The sequence below is a fragment of the Agelaius phoeniceus genome, chromosome 4, assembly GCF_051311805.1.
Source record: "Agelaius phoeniceus isolate bAgePho1 chromosome 4, bAgePho1.hap1, whole genome shotgun sequence".
Taxonomy (NCBI): Eukaryota; Metazoa; Chordata; class Aves; order Passeriformes; family Icteridae; genus Agelaius; species Agelaius phoeniceus.
This window is the reverse complement of record NC_135268.1, coordinates 25871432-25889178: the sequence shown is the minus strand read 5'-3', so window position 1 is coordinate 25889178 and position 17747 is coordinate 25871432. Positions and strand designations below refer to the sequence as shown.

The window sequence follows — 17747 nt, the reverse complement described above, 5'->3', positions numbered from 1 at the left end:
GCTTGAATTGATAGCCACTCCTTAGGCCTGGGGAGCAGGAGTTTATGTCTGGCATGGGTAACAAGGAAGCTAAAGTCTTGCATAATACTGAAAGGATTTGAAAGGGGTCATCTTCTCAACATCTTCTAAGTGAGGCCTTGGAGAAGACAGTATGTGTTGAACTAGCAGTGTGGTGGAGTCTACACAAAAACTAGGGAACGTGCAAAAGGTTTTCTTATTTTGTAGATTTTTTTGTCAATTCTGTGTCCTTTGTGCAGAGGAATTTCTAAAGCTGACATGAGTTGTCTGGGCTTTCAGTCACTCAGAATTCTCAATGTCTTCTTTGTCTCTTGCAGCAGAAGGACACTAAATTGAGATTGGATGACTGGGTGATAGATAAGAAGGGGAAAAAAAACAGAGATTGGGAACCCAAGAGTGGAGCAGCAAGGGATGTGTTGGAACCAATACAGCCCTCTCCATAAAGTGATATCTATTAATGATGTCACAGACAACAATATCATTACAAATGCTTATGTTTTATGTTTCAGCAGATCTGGTAGCTTCTCCCAAAGGGACATAATGGAGATCTTTGACTCTGAAACTGCAGCTGACAGTCAAATCCAAATTATGGCTTCAAAACACTGAAGTTGGCCACAGTCCACCTAATTTCTGTAATAGCCTAAGGCAGCTTTTAATAATTGACCTCATTTTCACAGAATCAAAATAGTTTAGGTTGAAAGGGACATCAGGACATCATGTGCTCCAGCCACCTGCTCAACTTGAAAATTAACTACTTTTATTATACTAAATTAAACAAAAAAATCAATTTCAAGAAAAGAACAAATATTACCAGTTTCCTTCTACTTGCAGTGTGACCCTGATGAGTGGTGGGGAGTCTGGATTTATAGGGGGAAACATTTAGGTAATCTTATGAGCAGATATTATTATTGTGAGAGTGTTAAAATACCTGCCTAGCTTTTAGGTCTGGGGAGCTGAACCAGATTGTAATTATCTTCCACACAGCACAGACAGAATTATTAATTACTCTATTCTCGTGTGGCCAAATCTACACCCATATCACTCCAGTGACACTACAGCTGGGGCTTTGGACACAGTGAGTTGTCTGGTGTTGTGAGAACACAATAAAGCAGCACACTGCTTGGTGCACAAATAGGACCTTGCATTAAATTTATGGGGCTAAAAGCTTAGAAAATGCTGTATTTCACTTCTAAGTTGAAGGTACTTTTTGCAAAAACTTAGTCTGTCATTTATGGAAACACTTTTTAGGAGAGAAATTCATTTTCACCTGGAAGGATTTCAAGAGAAGCTGTTAAACCAGTAATTTTTCCATACAGAAGTTCATAAAGTAGAGAAAGAACACAAATAGAGAGAATTTAGCTCCTGCATATACTTCATTTCCTTCTGCTGCCTTCCCACATATTCAGGCTCATTATGTCCCTGTGGCAACTCCAAAAAATATATAAATAGAAGAGAAATTCTAAATCAACCAGCTGCATATGTTTGTCCCCACTTTTAATTCTGCAGTCACATTGAAAAGTGTATTCCACAGTTTGTATTTTCCCTTTTCTATTCCTGTCCCTTACCAATGGTATTCTTCCTTGCAAGTTCTTTCTGTGCACATGTTGCAGGCATTCATCGCCTTGTCATTTGGAGTGGCACTCATCTCTAAAAATGTTGCTGTCTGCAACCTCTTTTTGGGAAAGCCATCATGGATTCCCTTTGTAGGCAGAGGAGCCCAGAAGGCAGCTCAGCAGACCAGATGCAGGTTGGAGTAGGTTGAATGCCTTTGCTTAGGTCTCCATGGCTTGTAAAAGGAATGCAGGGCACTGTCCTCACCTGCAGAGATCTGTGTGGCAGTTTCCTGTATGTGGTAATGAGTGTGGCTTTACTAATGTTTAACCAGGTTATTCTGTTCACCTTATGTACACGGGTTCAGCCCCTAAAGATGTCCTCAGTGATGGAGCCATCATTCCTGGGAGGGATGGTTCACTCATTCCGTGTAGCTGCAGTCTCTGGTGGCTCTCTGAGCTCTCTGCATTACACACAAAGCTAGGCAGCAGCATGTGACTACTGATTTCCTTTAGTCAGAAAGCACTGCTGGGGCTGCAGTGTCCCAGTGGAATTGCATTAGAGGTTTCCTCTCTAAGTACTGTGCCTTTCAGGATTGCTTTCCAACAGCACACTGAATGGTCTAAGTGGGGAAGGGAGTTTTAGCAAGCAGTCAGTCATCAATAGCATCCTGCTCTTAAGCCAAGGTAATGATGGCTAGTTTGAGTGTGCCTGCATTTTCCCTAAGTGCCTGCAGGTCTGCTCCCTGAGTGCAGGTATGTATACGTGTGCAATTGCCCTCATCATGTGCAGCCAAGCCAGGAGAACAGTGTGTTTATAGAAACTGTCCTTAAGAGCGATTGCCTCTTGAAGGAGTAGAGCCCAAATAAGAGGAGTGGGACTGTCTCCAGCCAGCCCTGGGAGACGATGCTGAGAGCATATTGAAAAGCTGTCTTCAGCAAAAGCTTGCCAGTTTAACAACTCTGTTCACTGTTCCTATTGCACAGTGGGCTCTTTGACGCAACAGAAAGAGCTGCCTTTTTTTTTTTTTTTTGCTTCCTCTTAAATCCGCCTGGCCAATTTAAAGCTTGTGGATATTTCTTCCCCCTCGGGGAAAGCTTATGTGAGGATTTTCTTTTTTAACAGTTCATTCCGTGAAACCATTTTTTTTCTCCTTGTTTGCTGTTAGAAAATGTTGAAGCTGAACATAAGGCTTTCATTGCAGGTCAGTGACTGAACTCTTGACCAAAGCATTTAACATTTGAGTGTCACTTTGGTAAGCACTGTCGTTTGGGAGGAAAAAGCAAGTTAATAAGGCTGTATCGTGTGAGCCCATGTGTGCCTTCTACTGGAATAGAAATCTTTTTATGTCTCCAGTGTCTGGGTTCTGTGTGGATGAATTTACAATCTTCCTTTTGTGGACAAATGTACTGAATTAATATTTTAGTGAGCATGGAGGTAATATCACAGTTAAGTCTATATTATCTAATTCCTGAATGTCTCTACTCCCTTAAAATGCAATAAATCATACTATGAATTTCAAATATATAAAGTTCTTGTCTTTTTTTTTGCAAGGATTGTCTTTTTGAGTTTTAATTTTTTATTTCTTTTCTGCACTCTTTACTGGGAAGTGTGTTATTCCTGGGCACATGCTGTCTGAAGGAAAGATAGTTATTTGCTACTTTGTATTTCTGCTTAGATTGCTATCAAGGGAACTAAGAAAGGATGTAGGCATATTGTTAATGTCTCTCTTCAAGCTGTATTTGAGGTAAGGCAATTTTTTTTCCTTATCTCTGAAATTAGACTATGAAGTAGATGCAGTATTTACTTTCATTATAGTTGCTAAGATTATCCTGTTGCAATTTGTTTTTCTTATTGATAAAATATGTTTATACTTGTCACAAAACTGTTCCTTCTCTATGTGAGACTTAAAATCCTGTATTTTTATTTCAACAATGTCTACTACATATCTGCATGTTCCTATTAGCCTGTGTTCTCTGGATCAATGAAAGATCATTTTTTGCAATTGCTTTGATTTTGTCCACTATGCTTATCATATTGTGTGGAAGTGAGCGGATTTCTTGACCTGGGTGGGCAGTTCTTATGCAAACTTTGTAAAACTGAGTTTCAAATTGTTTCCCCTGTGAATCACTTTCCTTGTAAAAGAATTACTTTTATGGTAATGTTTAACTTGAGTAGTATTGTTTTCAAACATATACAATGTACTTTTTGTGTATTCTTTTTTAAGAGCAGTCCAAATAAAATAGTTATTCATATCAAGCTGTTTACTTCCTTGTCTACTTAATGTTGCTTCTTACAGGAAGTATATAGCTTTAAAAGGTTGAATTGTTATTTTTGAGCATCAGAATAGCTGAAAGGTGTCACTGCAACATTGCCCAATGCAACTGCATTGAAAATGGATTTGTGTGGGACACCACTATTGGTGAGTTCTAGTTAATGCATGGGGAATTAGAAAATACCACTTCTTGTTTATATTTCTTTTCAAGCAATTTAAGAGCTTGCCATTCAAGAGATGTTAACTTTTCTGTATCAAGGTTGCAGTTTTCATAATTCAAGATTTTTGCTCATGCTTTCTATAGTTTTCTCATTATTGAAATCAATCTAGCTGAATATTTGGGGCATCTCTCACAAAGGGAGTCTGTATCTTTTAAGGCAGACATGCTGTACTGCATGTCTAGAAACACTTTTGATTTAGCAAAATGTTTTAAATCTATCTTGTTTGGCTCCTCGCATCTCTGAAGCTGTTTGCTGTTTGAATTCCACCTAGTGTTAGCTCCATTCAGACGTGCCCTTTAACAGTTTGTCAAGAGGTTTTTTTTTACTTGGGATGGGGTAAGGAATGATAGAGGGCAGAATTACAAAGTTACACTAAACTATTTTTCATTTTATGGAGCAAAAATATTTACCACTGTAAACATTTACAATATTCAAATGAATAAATTAATTCTAAGAAGGTTTAAAACTCATTGAGGCTTAACTTTCTTTAATCAACATTACACCAAATCTTATTATTTTCTGTAATCTTATTTTTTGGAGTTAGAAATCCATATCCTGTCACAGTGCAAATACCCACTTTATGTCTGCAACGTCTTTTCTCTGTCAAAAAAAATTTCCTTTATTTCTTATTCTTAAAGTTATCTCAAGTTGAATGTTCCTTTAAAAACTTAAAATTAAGCAGTATAATAAACTAATGCAGTCTTTATAGAACATGTTTTCTGAACCTTTTTATGAAAAAAATAGATAGGATCTCTGATTCACCATCCCTGGCAGAGGGTGTACTGGGCTGCCTCCCTTCCCTTCTGATCTCTGGTTTGTGAGTAGCCAGTACTGATTTCCAAATCTTATTAGAGTCTCACCATGATGTGTTGACATTTCTATGGACATTACTTTGCCAGAAAACATGAATGGAAAAGGAGGATAAGTGATGTGTATGGCTTGGTGTGTTTTTGGGGAGTTGATGTAGTATCTTACTGGATTCCATCCTTCTTGCTTTCCATGACTTACTGGAAGGTGTTCATTTTTTTCCATGATGTTTGTGGTGTCAGCTTTCTACCTAGTCAATGTAGCAGAGCTCATGGCTTGCTATATTTCACCTTGCATGCCCCAAACTGGGCTCCTATTACCTGGTTAACTGAGTGCTTGTTTTCTTACCTGTGTCTTGCCAAGGAAAGGCTCATTAATCTAAACCATGCACTATTCAAGAGAGGTTAAGTGGAAATGCACTATGAACTTTTGTTTGTAACAGTTAAAATCAGCAATGCACTTAGAAACACTTACTGAAGATATGGACAAAAAACATAAGGCAAAAATGCTGAATCTATTTACACCTAGCTTCTATTTTCTTTCACCCTGTCCTGCTGACTTGATCCTCTTCTGACAAAATTTTTTTGTTTGCATGTAGCTTACCTTTCAGGCCACATCTCCTGGAGAAAGCCTGCTCACAAGCCTCCATCCGTTAGTTACCCTCTGGTGAGAGAAAGCTCTGTCACACTGCATCTTTGTCCACACCAGCATACCTCAGGGCATTTTCTGATTCTTGAAGAAACTCTCATTTTTTATTCAGTTGCACTACAAAAGTTTTGAGACAGTGCAGTGTTAATCTTTCATCCTCAGCTGTTTGTGTGTACCCAGATAAGATGTCATCATTGTCCTCAATTGTTTCCTTGTTAGAGACTCACAGATATCTTTATTAGTGTAGGTGTTACATTCTTATATTTGACTGGTTAGTCAAAATAGGAGTAAATGTCTTCCCCTCACTTTGGGACTTAGTTTTCAGAAAAATGTCTTCATGGTGAGCTGTATTCTCTACCAATGAGTAAATTAACACATTCAATGTTGTGCAGAGCTCTCTCTTTCCTCTGACATGGAGACAGAAAGTTGATTGTCAGAAGATAGCAGAGAGCTGTGTGTTTTTTGGTTTTGTTAAGGTACCTCAGTGTGAGAGTAGTTACAGTTCTGGATTCTGTTTTCAGGTTTATCATTAACAGGTTTATGTGTTTTAGGCTAAACTGTACTTTTTTAGCCCACTTCCATGCCAATGGCAATGTTCTTAAAAGTACATTGCATTGAACATTGTTTAAGGATCATCTAGTTCCAACCCCCCTGCCATAGGCAAGCACACCTTCCATTAGATCAGGCTGCATTGCCTTGATAACAGAAAAATGTTACTGAGTCACCTGGACATGAGCATCATCCTCCTAAAGTAACAGAACAGTGATGGAAACTCTACTGAAGTTAAATCCTCAGAACTGCTTTTTCCTTTTTCCTCTCCATTATGTGTCTGACAGTGGTTTGCAATTTACTGGCAAGAAGACATGGAGCAATATGCACTCCAGCAACATTGGAACAGTATGTAGATACCCCTGGGAATTGTTTCTACTGGAGATGGCTGGGCAACAAGAGGTTTCTGGCTCGCTATTTCTTAAAAGAATTTTTTTTTATAGCTGAGGCTATAAATAGTTGACAGTTCTTAAATTGAATAATCCCAGCTTCCTTTCCAGGATAAGAAACTGGATCAAGATTTTCAAAGCCAAAAGTCTGCAGCCCAATATATCTATTAATCATCTGCTCATAATGTTGCTCGGATTTTGAGGCAATTCTCTTATTGTTCCTGTTTTGTGTATGGTGAAAAGACTCACATGGAATCTTGCCACTGGCCCAGTGGCAGAACCAAAAGCTGGACTTTTATGTCTTCCCTTTAAGGTCAGATTTTTGCCTACTAGATTATGTTTTATTGTATAGCCATATTTAGAAATCAGAATCACTTAATTCAAACTAGTTGAGTGATCTGTAACTTCATCTGGTTTACTAAGAGATTTCTTTTGAAAGTTGGCTTAATAAAGAATTACAGGCCAAAATGTTCAAACCACAGGAGTGATTGAATATCCAAAGGCCTCCCAGGCACATGCACCAAGGCAGAGAGTTTCAGAGAGTTTCATGTTACCCAGACCAGTACTGAGGTCAGTGGTTTGTGTTGCACTCACACCTTTTGCTAGGATGTGAATGGTGAAAGGAAAGGAGATGTTCTGTCACCTGTGCTGCCATTCCTGCTACCAAGGCGGTACTTCAACTACATCTGGGAGGGCAGAATATTTCAATCTTAAAAGTGGGATTTTAATACTTGTACAATTTTAAGATTTTTCCAGTATTTTCCCCTATGAATTGATTTAATAGAAGGTAGTTATGAAAGTCCTGACCATGATCATAACAGAGTTAGACAGAGCTACATGTGCCAGGGATCAGTGGTAATCACTCAGTGAAATAAGTGGCTTCCAGTTTTGAAGGGTGCAATTTTATTTTTTAGCTTTTGTAGCCAGTCACCCAACCCCTGATAGGACAGTTAAATTTCAGCTTGCCCAGACCAGAGTATGTCTATATTTGAGTTCTTTGATTCATGTATCCTATCCTACAACTGATATTTTCATTAACATTTACAATGACCACGTACATACCGTCTTTCTTCACAGAGGGAAACTTTGAGTTGTATTGATTTTGAAAGGAGGAGCTTTACATCAAATAGTCTTTCCCATGTGTGCTTTTAATGTGGAGCCAGTATTTTAGGAAAGCATTCCTCTTCAGTTAGAATAGTCTGAAAATAGAGGTAATAGAGGTAAAGTTTTGAAAAACCCTTTGTACAGGAAACTTTGTATTATTTTATTTGTGAGAAGGTGTAGCCTTTAGATTTCAAGGAAGAGATTTTAAATAAACTTTGGGAAATCTTGTAAAAAGCTATTAGCCAAATATAAAGTGGTGTGCATAGTGAATCATGTTACCTGCACTGCTTTTTTCTCATCATACTTCTATTAAGTAAAAAAACTGTCTGAAGGGAATATATAACACATCATAATGTTACCTCTAATCCTAGCAAATTTAAACAGAAATAATTTTAGATTAATGAACTTACTGTGAAAGTATTGGTTGCTAGCTTAAAAATTGATACAGAGATTTGTTTGAGCCACAGGGATAGAAAACATGCCACTGACCTTTCAATTTACAGGATAGTATAAGATGATTTTATGAGATAAAAGTCAGTGGTGAAGTTTTCTGATACTTAATTGAACTATGTATATAAATTTATGAATTAATAAGCTACTCCAAAAATATAGCGGCTTTCTCTGAAAATTGTTCAGGAAATGAAAAGCACTTACATAATGTTAAAGGAATGAAAGGAAAATTTCTTAGCATTAGAGAAAGGAAAATAAAGCTTCACTCTAAAATCCTTAGGAACTAACTACACTAAGATACTAGATCTTCACAAATTAAGATACCTGCAAAACAGTTTTGAGAGCACATCTCAGAACCCCTTAAAATGTTGTTATGAATTGGTGGCCCTAGTTTTCTGATGGGGACAAAAAAAGTTTAGAATTCAGTGGGTATGGATGTTTGCATTTGTCCAGTGTGGTTTAGACTTCATTTTTCTTCCTTGCTATTGGATCTGCCTTTTGCTATGACAGCCAGATAGAAGAAGCTGAAGAAGGCTGCTGTAACACACCTTGTTTGCCAGCAATTCCAGGGAGTGGCAGGAGAGACAGAGCTATGTGGGGTGCCTGCATGTGCTGTGTACTCCAGCTGCATGGGTATGTGGGGAGCAGAGCACTTCAATTTCACCAAAGCACCTCTTATACTGGAGTGCTGGTTCTTCCTGGTTAGCACAGGTGGGCAAGTGAGGAAGTGAGTCATGTCCAAGGAAAATGTAAGCTTTTTTTAGAGATTTTACAGATGTATGTGACTGAATTTTTCCAGTAAATTCAGGGCCATAATTTTCTTACTTGCTTTCAAGCAGTTAATCTGCTTGAGTTGGTGAAAACAGGCTCATCTGGTGGTAAAGCTTTTTCGTTTTCTTAGGGTACTTGTCCATTTCTCATACTCTGGTTAGAATCTTTTGGGCTATTAACTACTACTAAGGTCAAAGCTTCAGAGCCCAAGTAAAAAACTTGTCTGGCAGCTACTTAGTAATATTGTAAACTTATTAAACATCAAGAGAAAAAGAGACACAAAGGTGTGGATTAGATTTATGAATTAGGATTTAAAATAAAATCTCAATTTTACCTCTTTTCTTGGAGAAAGGAGCTTGTAAAATGCATTTGAAAAGACTTTGTATCTCAGTTGGAACCCTCTGGCATTTTACTGAAGTGATACTAATTTGTTTTCTAACGTCCATCACTGATATCAAGGATTTTTCACTTGTTTAATATTACACTATGATTGCACTTTCATGCAACTCCGGCACGCCCTTTATGTGGGTCACATATTCCTCGTCCTCCTCTATATTGGTCTAGCATTTCTAATTATTTCCATATTCATGGAGCTCAGTCACTACACAGCCAATTGAAACAGGCAGGCTGCTCAATGTCTTTTCCACTCCAGGAGTAATTTAATCAGGGAGTGATTGCATTATTTTTTCAGAGAGCTGAACTGTGCGTGCCAGGTGATCTGCAGCGGAGAAGAGCATCATTATTAAAAGGCTCAGACGTTCCATGCCATTTGTGCTTCTGTGACTTGTAGTGCAGCTAACGGTACTGTCCTGATGTTTCTTCTCATATGCATGATTCAAATGTAGTCAGTTAGAGGAGGTAGAAAAGAGGATGGATGGATGGATGGATGTATCAGGGGACTGAATTTATGCTGCATGAGACTGAGTTTCAAAGATGTTGGGTCCTGTGAGATCCTTCATCGCTGCTGTATTTGTTTTACAGAAGTGCTGGTAGTCACAGAGCAGATTAAGTGTATTTCTTTAGCTTCCTTTTGAAGTTCCATCCTGGAGTTAAAAAATCTTACATGGAATTTTGATATTGGTTCATTCCCACCTAAATATTTCAACTTTCATAAAGCGGCAAAGGAGAGATTTAGCTTTGGGGGAAAAGCCATCAGGGAGTTCTTGCATCCATTATAATCTTCATCTGGGCTGATAATGTGCTCAAACAACCAGAGGGAATAGGTAAGCCTTGGCTGTCACAGGTACCTTAGAACCATGAGGATTTCCTTCCACTGAGAAGAGCCAAATGGGTGTCCCTTGCTATCAAAAGGAGTCCAAGGGAAGGGTAAGCTCTTTTCCAGAGTTACCAAGGAAAGAGAGAAGGTGTGGGTGAGGCAGATCACAGAGGGCTTGTGTCACAAAGAGCTATGCTGCATCAATTTCTTGCTGCTGGGGACTGTTATTTAGATGAACATTGGGTACAGGGGACAACTACATTTTTCTTTGGAGTCCTTGGGCTGGATTACAAGCTTCTGGGCATGATTCCATGATGGAAGAATGGCACAGGTGAGGTGAGCATTGCCTTGGGAGTGCCACTGCAAAACTATCCTGAGGTCCCCTTTCAACCTGGTATTCTATGATTATATGATTCCTCAGTAAGACTTTTCTGCTATTTCTTTTAGGAGTTGTGTTTTCACTTTTGTATTGTCTTTCAAAAAAATAGAAATTGAAAAAAAATTATGTATTCAAATGATGAGAGTCAAATTGTGTCCACAGCTCCTCTCAGCTGAGTATGCACAATAATTAGGTGATTGGTGATAAAATCATCTGAATCTTACAGTCACAGAGTCAGTTAGACTCTGTCTAACTGATACTTGAACCTTTACAGTGGCATGTTAAAAGCTTTCATGTTGGTCTAGACTTCTTTAGTTTCTTGTTTCCTCACTGCAGCTGCCATGGGCATCGCCAGTCTGGGCACATTTTCCCCCTCCTATTTGAAGTACATAGACATTTTCCAATTAATATTTATGATAACATACCTGTGGAGAGGGAAAAACTCCAACCTTCTAGAGGTGAAAGTCTGATCTAGAAGTGAAGTCTGGTCTTTCACCCTGATATTTTTGGAGAAGCAGTATTCAGCGTATTAATAGTGATGCTAATTCTTACACTGCTAGGGTTGAATCTGGATTGTCCAGTTCCAAAATGCATTTCAGTTCAGTATCTTGTTATGCTTCCTTGCATGATAGTGAAGAGAAGAAGCTACAGCAAGTTATTTCATCTTAAGTACATATCCACTTCTGTTTATTTTCATCATCTTATCTAAATGCATAATATCAGTGATGATACAGTGGGCATCATCATTGTCTTTGCTACAGCTGGAAATATCAAGAGTAAGACAGGGAAATGACTTGCACAGGATCATCTTACCTTCAGGAAGGAGACTTGGCCTGCATATGCTGCTGTTCAGTCCCACAATATAGTGACATATATATCTGTCATGTAGGAGTTGATCAGGACTATCTTCCAGACCAGTTTCCAGACTCTTTCCTTTGGAAAGATATTGGAAACCTGCATGTGGTGACCTAGGAAGTGCAGTAGTGTTTTGAAAAGTTCTGATGTGCTGCACGCTTGTCACCTCAATGCACTGAGAGCTTTTGCTCTTTCTTACAGTGTTCTTTTGTTTTTACTCCATGGGCTTTCTTCAAGAGAGGACCTATTTCCCTATATGAAGGCTGTAGTGTACTTTTGCCTGCTGAATGATACAACTTCTGAGCTGTTGCTCCTCAGCTTACGGTACACACTTAATACTAAACTTTTGGTCTTTCTCATCAAACTGATGTGTATGGTCAGGAGCAGTTCAAGGCAAATATTTCAGATCTCTTAGGACTGAAACAACAAAGCCAAGCCAAAAAAGTGTTACCAGCACTTTTTATATTGCACAGGACAATTTCCATTCAGCTATATCTATTTTCTGGCTAAATATTTATTTGTTTTCCTTGGATATTACATCTTTTTCTTAATTTTGATCTCTTTTAAATTTTTTATTCTCTTTCATCTTTCTGGTGTTCCAGATTAAAATGAATTCACTTGCATTCCTCAAGATTGTATCAAGGTAGAGGAGAAGAATTTCTAAATTGCATTGTTGTTTTTTAGATCAGAAAGCAACTATGACATGAAAACTTATCAGTGAAGATCTGTTGCAATTTACAGAGGAAAAAACCACTGATGTCCTTGTGTTTTGATACTTATGTCAAAATTAAGGCCTGAGTCTGCATTTGATTCTATATAAGTTGCAGCTAGAATTGGATTTTTGACAGTTTCCCAAGCTAAAACTGACATGGAGGTGCCTTTGTTTTCACAAGTTCCAAAATAGCTGTTTTAAAATTAATCCAGAGAAGGCTGAGGTGATACAGGAGGCAACACAGAAATTAAAAGCTTCTGTCTTGCCCAGTGTATTATTCATCAAGCTTACGATACCAAACTGGGCTGCAGTATCACCACTCTGATATATTGATACTTATTGTCAATACTGCACTTCTATGTTCTCATCTATTGAATAATCCTGTTTAATGCCCAGAAATGTCAATTTATATGGAAATCTGGTAGGTCCCAGTAATTTAAATTTGACTCCTGCTGAGACAAGACAGCGATTGTATGTTGTTATTATGTTTCTGCCTTTTTGGTGCTTCATACTTTGTGTCCTCATACCTGTCTCCAGAACACAGTCTCTTATGCTGAATATCTGCTATTGTCCAGGTTTCCACCAAGTTGACAGCCTCTCTCTTAGGCTGGCCTAAATTGTGATGTACTTACCACAATAATTTTCGTCTTTCCTCAGGCATTTCAGTATGTGCAGTCCTGGGAGCCTGGACTTGATGTCTCTTTCCAGGGTTCATTTGATTTCTCCTATTTTTTCCTCTGTCTCGATGTCTGATTAGTTTGATACAGTTCACATAACTGTACTGTGATGCTAACTGCATTATCTCTGAGTAATCCAAGACATGCAGACTGACATTTGATTTTCAGTGGAATAGCAACTGGGGAAGAGGTCTGGTTTGTCTTCACAAATATATTCACATGCAACCTATATTGTCATACATTATTTGTGCAAGGATAGGCTGAAAAGCTTCTGAAAGATGGAAAATAATAACAAATTCCTATGAAGTAATGTTGGGGTGCTTGGCAAGCAGTGCAGATATGTACCATGGCCCTGAAGTTCCACATGGTAGAAGGAAACACAGTGAGGCTGACAGAGATCAAAGAAGTAACACTGATAACCTATAAGGAACTGGCAAGATCCTCTTCAGTTTCTGCAGAGGAATCTGGGTTCAAGCTTTTTGGGGATGTTTATTGTTCTCTGTCTCAGGAGCTCAGTTAGGAGTCCAGAGTGCTAAGCTGAGGTGTGCTTTTGGTCAGAGAGCAAGTGCAAATTTATGCCAGAAATTTCCTCAGAAAATGATTATTCCATGTGGCTTGTGGGAGATATCTAGGCTATGTTTTGACCTTATATTTCAGGCTCTGTTGCTGCTCACCATGGCAATGGGAACTGTGGGGAAATGCTGGTTGTAAATAAGCACTGATACCTTTGATTCAACTGCATCACAGGACATGTGACCAGGAGTGTCTGAAGTGCAGAGCAGTGGGCCTGGGGAGGGAGGCAGACAGTCAAAAGTCTATGGGGAGGCAGAAAGCCAGATAAAGACACCTGCCTAGGGTCAGAGAGAAGGACTAAGTTTTCATGTGGGGATGTGTCCTTTCTGATGCTTTTTTTTTCCTGCCCTGGTTTACTAAGTTCCAGTAAACAAATAAAATATGTTCTCTTTTTGATGTAGCTTGGCTGAGTCACTACATTTCATAACAGTCAGAGGTGCCCAGAAAGTTTGTTGTAGCTGGATTCAGGCCTATTGGACTTGCTCGGATAAATACACTTGGTAGAAAGAGGAGTGTTAAGAGCTTTCTAACCCAGCCTACCTTTGGGAAGAAAAAAAGCTGGTAGAGGCTGCACAGGGAAAATAAGAGAGCAAATTGAATGAGGATCCCTGTGCACTCCTTCCTGGGGAGAACTGTAGTTCGCATCCAGCCCCTGTTGAGCTCTCTAAGGCTCTTCTGATGTTCTCTGCAGATATGTACATCTTGAACATGTGGGGAGTTTTGTTGTTTTGTTGGGGATTTTTTCCCAAACACATTTCAGAATCCAGGCCAGCTACTACAGCTGCTTCCCTTCAGCAAAACTGCTTCAAACCATGCTGAGGTTTTGTGGCTCTTTGTAGCTGCAAACCTACTCACAGCCAATTTCCTCACTTTACAAGGGTATTTTAGCAACATAGTAATTCTAAGTCGTTCCACAAATGCCCTGTTTTGTCTCCATTTGTTTACTCCTCACTTGTTTCTTCCAAACATGTTTTTCCATCCCTTTAGCAAAGCCAAGTGAGTCCATAGTGCTCCAACAAAGGTATATCAGTGTTGATGGAGGAGACTGGAGGAATGCTTGAGGACAGCATTTAACACATGGAATGCTTGAGGACAGCATAATCCACCATTTAACCCAGTCCTTTCTGATTCCTAGGATGCAGATTTCAGGTTTAAGCAGAGTGGCTTGTTTTCCCACAAGCATATGGCTTCTCTGCATGCATGTGGTCTGAGCATTAAGCAGCAGCAATAAGCAGCAGCAATCAGAGCCTGCAAACATCAGAGCCTGATGCATTAGGAAATCTAGACTGTGCTGCTTGTTTACTTGGATTGTAAATGTCATCTTGGCAAGTGATCTCCTGTCTTGCATACACAGTTTGTAAGTTGATTGCTGAGTTTAAATGGCATCAGCTGGGTAATGAATTTTAAGGTTTGTGTTTCTGTTCTTTAGTGACCCTGTGCTCATGACGTGAAGGTGCAAAGCACCTCTGAAGCTCCTTTCAGATGTTCAATCACAGTGTATGTACTGAGCTAATCAGAGGGATTTGCCATTTTGATATTGAATAGATTAACTAAGGACTAAAAAAAAATATTACTGTAATTTTCAATGAAGTCAGGCATGGACTGGTCTAAATAATGGCTCTGCTCAGATGGTCTGCTTGCAATGTTCATTAATAGCAGTTACTACTGCTGTACTGATGTTTTGGACGGACAAAATGCTTTACAAAGAATCAGTACTGATTGATATTCAGCAGATAATACTGTTCTATGCCTTGAAAAGAACATTTTTTTTTCCCCTCCTTTAGAAATGAAACTAAAACTTCCACAATAAATCATTATGACCTTGGTAATAATTCAGTTTTCCATTTAGGTGATACATAGATACTCAGCATTTTTTTTCATTCAAGTAAAATTTGGTAAATAAGACAAACCCAAAGTCTCTTGATCCCCAATCAAAATGGCATTCCAGAATAAACGGGAAAACTGTTGAGAACATGCCTGCTTATAGGGGGGGAAGTAGCAAAAGTTAACTAAATGTATCCAGCTATAGGGCTCTAAAAATAATTTTCATGTTGTGTCTGCACCTTTGAAATCTACCAAGGATGCATAAAATCAGATGTGTGAAAATGTTTGCTTTCCATCACTACAGCTGATTTGCTTTTAATAGAAAATTACAATTTGTAATTACAATTTGTAATTCTTTCTCATTTGATTCCTCAGTAGTTACTGAAGTCAATGGTGTGACTTCCTCATGTTATCTGACAAGTATTAATAAAGTGTTGTGTCAGTGTTCCTGATTTTATGTTCCCTTGAATACAGAGGATTTTGTCTCTGGCACAGGTGTGTCTTGACGGTTTTCAGTTACAGCAGAACTACACATTACAAATGTTCCTCTTCTAGTATCATGTCATCATTACCTTAACTCCTTGTGGAACTTCCCCTTTTTCAAAGGAAAAAAAATTAGTGACCATCACAATAATATCCTTTTTGTAAGATTTTTTTTGGTTACATGTTTCAGTATCTCTAATGAAATTCAAAGTTGAGCTCTACTTTTACAGTGAACCATCTCCTTTTAGCACCTCCTTTCAAGTAGTCTGTGCACTGTTTTAGTTGTGTGAGAAACCTTATCTAGACACCTCATTGCCACCCTGGTGAAAAAAAACAGTGTGTCCTTTAGAAAGCCTCCTCAGTGTTGCCAGGAATGGATGCAGTGTTTCCAGCTGAGATTGACCAGGTGTTTATTACACCAGGAAATGGCCATGCTGGGGTCTTCAAAATTATGCACTTCTGGTCTATAAAGTGTTTAAACTGTTCAACTGGGCTGTCTTCTGTGGGTGTGGTGGAAGCATTTTTTCATCATTTTGTTATTTTTTTCTGGTCAGCTTTGCAGACTGAAATGGATCACACCTGAGAACTGATCTGTCTAATGAGTATAGCCTGCATCTTGCAGTGTTGTGCCAAAGTGTGGGTTTGAGCTGAGGGATGGCTGTGTTTTGCCAGTGCTTTAGAGCATGAGCAGTTGAACTTTATTTCTTCTCAGGCCATAAAATATGCTGCTAACAAATACTCTATTGCATGAGCCTCTAGTGCAGTGTGTATTCAGAGAAAGACTCTTAGATTGAGCTACTCTGGAAAAGGAGGCTGCCTAAAAGAAGCAGCTTCCTTTTCCACCCATTATATCTAGTTGTCTTTAGTTTTGCCCCCTTTGGCTGGACACCAGGGACCCATATCTACAGGGACTTCCATGTGCAGTTCAGCATCTGAGGAAGCCACTTCTCAGCTGCTCCTCTTGTCTCTCTTCAGGCTAGGAATCCTTTGCTGCCTGTGCTAATGGATATAGAAGGCTTATCCTATAACTGCAGGCTGGGGGTTTTGTGTGTAGCTGCCCTCCTTAAACTGCAGCTTTCTGCTTGTAAAGGAGAATGTGCTTGGAGGGAGTGAATTTCATGGGGCATCTCTTCTGGAAGTCAAGGAGTGTGTAGAGCCTCCACCCAGCAAATGGTGTACACATCAAAATAATCGTCCTGAGGGTGTGCCCTTCTTAAAAGTAGGAGGTGGAAAATGGTGCTGTGAGATCATGGCAAGAGTATTTACCTCACATTTGCTCCTCAAATTCCTCCTTGTGCTCCTGTGTGACAGACTCATGTGAAATTCCAGATCTGCCAACAAATAAGGAACCTCACTGTGTAGCTGCAATATGTGCACAGTATTTAGTTTTAGACTTCTGATTTTAAAGGCTAGATGAGATTACAGAGTTCTAATTTCAAGGTATTTACCATTTTCTTACCCTTTTTCCTCTGGGCTGGAGTCACAGTTTGTACCATGTTTAAGGTTTCCAGGCTGATTGCCAGCACTAATGCCTCATTTCAGTAGACCAGCCAAGATGGTTCTGCCAGGGCCTCTGAAGCGGCCTGCACATCTGTTAGGGAGAAAGAAGAAGCTATGGGCCACCATCTGATATTTGATGCCTTGCTGTCATAACAGATTCTTTGAGGGCCCAACTGGACCTGATTTCTACTGTGCAAAGTGTTGAACAGTAAGGAACACAATTGTTCTGGGAAGGTTTGCTGTGGAGAAATAGAAAATGGGTAGGAAAACTCACTAGAGAATGTGCAAGGAGTGATAGAAAATTGTGTAGCCTTCATCTGGAGTAGACCCCACTGCCTGGGAGCCTGGACATTCTGAAAGGAATGCAGCAAGAACCCAGGTAGAGCAGTTGGCTCTAACATCACTGATAATGATGGCAATATTTGCCTCGGGAAGTTGGGATTAAATTGCTTTATTTCTTTAACCATCTGTTTGAAATAGCTTCTTACCATCTTTTTTTCTTTCATCCACAAATTACTTTTATATCAATATGCCACATTTTGCTGTCCTAAGAGCCTCTCAAAGTCTTGCTATTTTTAGGCTTGTAATAATGGATGTGTGCATGACTCCTCAGCTGGCAAGTTGTTAAATCAGACTGGTGCCTGGTTCTTGCATCTTTTTATATTTTGAGTCAACTGTATCTTTTGAGGTAGAATATATGAAATAAGCAGAAGTAGGTGTATAAAACCAAAGGGGAGGCCAAAAC

General features: G+C 39.1%; 1 protein-coding gene and 1 long non-coding RNA gene across 6 annotated transcripts in view; one reads left to right on the top strand and one right to left on the bottom strand.

The window, feature by feature from the left end:
• Positions 1-2623: 2623 nt before the first annotated feature.
• CSGALNACT1 (chondroitin sulfate N-acetylgalactosaminyltransferase 1) overlaps positions 2624-17747 on the top strand; it is a 41845-nt gene continuing 26721 nt past the window's right edge. The window contains exons 1-3 of one of the 5 annotated variants that reach the window (XM_077177149.1): positions 2624-2773; positions 3248-3316; positions 9475-9584. The gene's annotated coding sequence lies outside the window, so the exon portion shown is untranslated. Of the gene's footprint in view, positions 2774-3247; positions 3317-3867; positions 3992-9474; positions 9585-17747 lie in introns of those variants that run through there. The other 4 variants (XM_077177151.1, XM_077177148.1, XM_077177150.1 and 1 more) reach the window with 4 other exon arrangements.
• On the bottom strand, positions 5430-17096 carry LOC143693948 (uncharacterized). The gene is made up of 3 exons (XR_013182047.1): positions 16962-17096; positions 7521-7657; positions 5430-5637 (listed from the first exon to the last, which is right to left on the bottom strand). It is a non-coding gene; the product is annotated as an uncharacterized LOC143693948 (long non-coding RNA).